The following is a 6000-nucleotide window of genomic DNA, read 5'->3' on the forward strand; positions in this document are numbered from 1 at the left end:
GTGCGAGGGGCTTGGACTTCCAGCAGGCGTGCATGAGCGTGTTTGATAGGAGTGAATGGAGACAAATAGTTTTTAATACTTGACGTGCTGTTGGAGTGTGAGCAAAGTAACATTTATGAAGGGGTTCAGGGAAACCGGCAGGCCAGACTTGAGTTCTGGAGATGGGAAGTACAGTGCCTGCACTCTGAAGGAGGGGTGTTAATGTTGCAGTTTAAAAACTGTAGTGTAAAGCACCCTTCTGGCAAGACAGTGATGGAGTGAATGATGGTGAAAGTTTTTCTTTTTCGGGCCACCCTGCCTTGGTGGGAATCGGCCAGTGTGATAATAAAAAAAAATAAAAATATTCTCCATGTTCATCCCTTGTGCAAGTATTAGTGATACATTCTAGTTGGTCTGAGTAGTGTATAGCTGTGCCACCCCCTTGTTGATCTGGCCTACAGCTGTGTATGGCTGTGTAACTAGGAATGGCATAGACATTAGTATCAGGCTTTAGCCAGGTTTCGGTGAGAGTAATGATGGACATACTGGCATGCAGGGAATTTAGTAATGCTATGAGGTCATCGTAATGTTTGCTTAAAGATCTGATATTGTAGTTAATGACAGTTAGACAGTTATGTTGTTGTTGGCTCTGAGAAGTGCCTTTGATTGTTCTGCTGTGTAGTATTTACAGTTACGGTTTGATTCATTTAAGTCATTCAATAAGAGGTTGGTATCAGGATCAATGATTGTAATCATAAGATTTATAGTGAATCTATAGATAGAATTAAGTACTGTATAAGACAAAGTAAATATTCTAAAGCTAAAAAATAGCACCTGAATTATTTTAACAAAAGTAAAAATATGAACTAAGGTAGTTCTTTAAAGCTAAAATAAAGGAGACAATATAAAAGGGACTAAAATAATTTGTGGTTAACAAATAAAGTGATGATCAAATAAAGGAGCTTGGGAATATAATAGTAGATAGTTCTTTAAAGTTAAAATAAAGGAGAACATATAAAAGGGACTAATATAAGTTGTGGTGAACAAATAAAGTGGTAATGAAATAAATGAGCTTGGGAATATAATGGCAAAATAGTGAACTTATTACACTTTAGCACCTGAGAATAGCACCTTGATTATTTTAACAATTGTGAATATATGAACTAAGGTAGTTGTATAAAGCTAAAAATAAAGGAGAAAATATGTAAGGGACTAATTTAAGTAATGGTAAACAAAGTTAAATGGACAGATAGTCACTATGATATAATATTGATTTGGGAGTAAGATCTGATTTGTAATGTATAATAAGTTGAGCAATTAATTGCACTATAAAAAGTAAAAAAAAAATGAGGTAGTTGGTACTAGCTAGCGAAACGTAGTTTTGGGACTCGCACAATGTAATTGGAATATACACTAATTGCACACACAATATAAAAGGGACTAAGAAAAGTAGTGGTAAACAGTATTAAATGGACAGGTAGCAACCATGAATAACATTAATTTGGAGTAAGATTTGACTTGCAACACAAAATTATGAGCAATTAATAGCAATTAAAAAGTAAAAAGTATTTGAGGTAGCTGGTATTAGCTAGTAAAAGAAAAAAAAATAGTAATGCACAATAATATAATAGTAAGGTACACTATATGCACCACACGTATATATGTGTTAAGGACACTTATCTAATCTGTTACAGAAATGTCAGCTTTTCTAAGGAAGGTAGAGAAATCATGTTCATTTGAGATGGGGTATTGTTGTCCTGTTGAAGTTTTTCTAACTAGTATTTTCCCATCTCGAGTGAAACACTGATGTACAGTGGACCCCCGCATAGCGACCTTAATCCGTGCAAGAGGGCTGGCTGTTATGCGAAATGTTCGGTATGTGAATGAATTTTCCCCATAAGAAATAATGGAAATAAAATTAATCCGTGCAAGACACCCAAAAGTATGAAAAAAAATTTTTTTTACCACATGAAATGTTAATTTTAGTACACACAAACTGAAAAAGGCATGCACAATTACATGACACTTACTTTTATTGAAGATCTGGTGATGATTGATGGGATGGGAGGAGGGGAGAGAGAGTGTTAGTGTTTAGAAGGGGAATCCCCTTCCATTAAGACTTGAGGTGTCGAGTCCTTTTCTGGGGTTACTTCCCTTCTTCTTTTAATGCCACTAGGACCAGCTTCAGAGTCACTGGACTTCTTTCGCACAACATATCTGTCCATAGTGGCCTGTACCTCTCGTTCCTTTATGATTTGTCTAAAGTGGTTCACAACATTGTCATTGTAACAGTCACCAGCACGGCTTGCAATAGCTGTGTGAGGGTGATTTTCATCAAAAAAGGTTTGCACTTCAAGCCATTTTGCACACATTTCCTTAATCTTTGACGTAGGCAATTCCTTCAATTTCTCTCTCCCCTCCTTTGAACCAGTTTCCCCAGGTCTGGCCTCTTGCTCTTGAAGTTGATCTATCAGCTCATCAGTGGTTAGTTCTTCATTGTCCTCCTCCACCAACTCTTCCACATCCTCCCCACTAACCTCCAACCCCAAGGACTTCCCCAATGCCACAATTGATTCCTCAGTTGGTATACTCCTCTCAGGGTTAGCCTCAAACCCTTCAAAATCCCTTTTGTCTACACATTCTGGCCACAGTTTCTTCCAAGCAGAGTTCAAGGTCTTCTTAGTCACTCCCTCCCAAGCCTTACCTATAAGGTTTATACAATTGAGGATATTAAAGTGATCTCTCCAAAACTCTCTTAGAGTCAGTTGAGTTTCTGAGGTCACTACAAAGCACCTTTCAAACAGAGCTTTTGTGTACAGTTTTTTGAAGTTTGCAATAACCTGCTGGTCCATGGGCTGCAGGAGAGGAGTGGTATTAGGAGGCAAAAACTTCACCTTAATGAAGCTCATGTCCCCATAAAGTCGCTCTGCCACGTCTGTAGGATGACCAGGGGCATTGTCTAACACCAGGAGGCACTTAAGTTCTAATTTCTTTTCAGTTAGGTAATCTTTGACATTGGGGGCAAATGCATGGTGTAACCAGTTATAGAAAAAGTCCCTAGTGACCCATGCCTTACTGTTTGATCTCCACAGCACACACAAATTATCCTTGAGGACATTCTTTTGCCTGAACGCTCTGGGAGTTTCAGAGTGATACACTAATAAAGGCTTAACTTTGCAATCACCAGTAGCATTGGCACACATCAACAAAGTAAGCCTGTCTTTCATAGGCTTATGTCCTGGGAGTGCCTTTTCCTCCTGAGTAATGTAGGTCCTGCTTGGCATTTTCTTCCAGAACAGGCCTGTTTCATCACAATTAAACACTTGTTCAGGTTTCAGTCCTTCAGTTTCTATGTACTCCTTGAATTCCTGCACATATTTTTCAGCCGCTTTGTGGTCCGAACTGGCAGCCTCACCATGCCGTATCACACTATGTATGCCACTACGCTTCTTAAATCTCTCAAACCAACCTTTGCTGGCCTTAAATTCACTCACATCATCACTAGTTGCAGGCCTTTTTTTAATTAAATCCTCATGCAACTTCCTAGCCTTTTCGCTTATGATCGCTTGAGAGACGCTATCTCCTGCTAGCTGTTTTTCATTTATCCACACCAATAAGAGTCTCTCAACATCTTCCATCACTTGCGATCTTTGTTTCGAAAACACAGTTAAACCTTTGGCAAGAACAGCTTCCTTGATTGCCTTTCTGTTGCCCACAATAGTAGAGATGGTTGATTTGGGTTTCTTGTACAACCTGACCAGGTCGGTGATACGCACTCCACTTTCATACTTATCAATGATCTCTTTCTTCATTTCTATAGGAATTCTAACCCTTATTGCTGTAGGGTTGGAACTAGAAGCTTTCTTGGGGCCCATGGTCACTTATTTTCCAGAAACAGCACCGAAAACACTGTAATAATACGAAATATTCCGATTGTATGCTTGAATGTTACCGCGGAGGCTGGCTGGTAAACAATGCCACCGGCGGAACATATGAGGCTGGCTCAGGCCGCACATTGGACGCGTCTCGGACGAAGGGCGCTGAGCGGGTTTTTGGGCGGTATGCGGGGCAAAATTTTAGCGATCAAAGCGTCCGGTATGCGGATTGTCCGTTATGCAAGGCGTCCGGTATGCGGGGGTCCACTGTATTTTGTTTTCCTGTTTAAGTTTTCTCAACCTGAACAGAATGGAATGTTTGTAAGGCTAACTGCACTAGATCACTAGTTTCATAAGGAAAACACTGAAACAAAAGCAATTTTCTCGGAATTTTGTTTTTTTCCCCGAGTCAGGAGACTTGCTTACATTTTGGGTGAATATCTCGGAAGTAAATCAGTGTAAATGCCTCGTGCCAATCCAAAGCAAAAAATCGATTGAGCAACGGCTCATAACTTGGAAAACACGTAAGTTGGGGCATTCGTAAGTCAAGGTACCACTGTACAAATATTACTGTACATACTGTATGATTAAGTAGCACACACATGTGAGATTTCACTACATTATTTATTATGATTAAAACCAAGTGTCAAACCCATTAGTGCCATACAGCACTGCTATCACTATGTCAGATTATTACAATCAGAACTAATTATTAAATATTATGTTTACAATCAGAGCAAAGTGCTAAATTTTATTACAATCGGAACTAAGTGCTAAATATATTTTTTAACACCTTGGCCATTTCCCACCGAGGCAGGGTGACCCAAAATGAAAGAAAAAAACTTTCACCACCATTCTGCACTTTCACCATCATTCATACATTATCAGTCTTTGCAGAGGTGCTCAGATACGATGGTTTAGGTGTTACTCCAAACAGCCAATGTCCCAAACCCCTCCTTTAAAGTGCAGATTTTGTACTTATCACCTCCAGGACTCAAGTCTGGCTAACCGATTTCCCTGAATCCGTTCACAAAATATTACCTTGCTCACACCAACAACTTGTCAGGTCCCAAAGACCATTTGTCTCCATTCACTCCTAACAAACACACTCATGCATGCTTGCTGGAAATCCAAGCCCCTCGCCCACAAAACTTCCTTTACCCCCTCCCTCCAACCTTTTCTAGGATGACCCCTACCCCACCTTCCTTCCATTACAGATTTATAGCCTCTCCAAGTCATTATATGTACTTTGTTCCATCTTCTCTAAATGACCAAACCACCTCAACAACCCCTCTTCATCCCTCTGATTAACACTTTTAGTAACTCCACACCTCCTCCTAATTTCCACACTACTTATTCTCTGCATAATATTTACACCACACATTACCCTTAGACACGACATCTCCACTGCCTCCAGCATCCTCCTTACTGCAGCATTTTCAACTCATGCTTCACATCCATAAAAGTGTTGGTACCACTATACTCTTGTACATTCCCTTCTTTGCTTCCGTGGATAACGTTTGTTGTCTCTACAGATACCTCAGTGCACCACTCATCTTTTTTCCTTCATCAGTTTTATAGTTAACCTCATCCTTTATAAACCCATCTGCTGACAAATCAACTCCAAAATATCTGAACACGTTCTTTTCTTCCATATTTCCTTCCTCCAATGTGATATCCAGTTTTTCTTTGTCTAAATCGTTTGATGCCCTCATCACCTTACTCTTATCTAAGTTCACTTTTAACTTTCTTCCTTTACACACCCTCCCAAATTCGTCAACTAACCTTTGCAACTTTTCTTTGGAATCTCCCCAAAGTACAGTATCATCAGCAAAAAGTAACTGTCAACTCTCATTTTGTATTTGATTCCCTGTAATTTAATCGCAATCCTCTCCCCAACACCCTATGTTGGAGTTACTGAGTCTCCCGCAGTTCACTACTCTCCACTTTTCTGCCTCTCACACTTACCCACTTATACACTAAAATAAAACATATTTTAAAATACCAGAAAAACAGAAATACTAACCACCCAGGGAGATACTACCGACCTGCCAAGTGAGTGTGAAATGGAAACCTTTAATTGTTTTACGTGATGGTAGGACTGCTGGTTTCTTTTTTTCCATCTCAAAAATATGCAAGATTTCAG

Source organism: Cherax quadricarinatus, chromosome 49 (assembly GCF_038502225.1).
Source record: "Cherax quadricarinatus isolate ZL_2023a chromosome 49, ASM3850222v1, whole genome shotgun sequence".
NCBI classification, from domain to species: Eukaryota; Metazoa; Arthropoda; class Malacostraca; order Decapoda; family Parastacidae; genus Cherax; species Cherax quadricarinatus.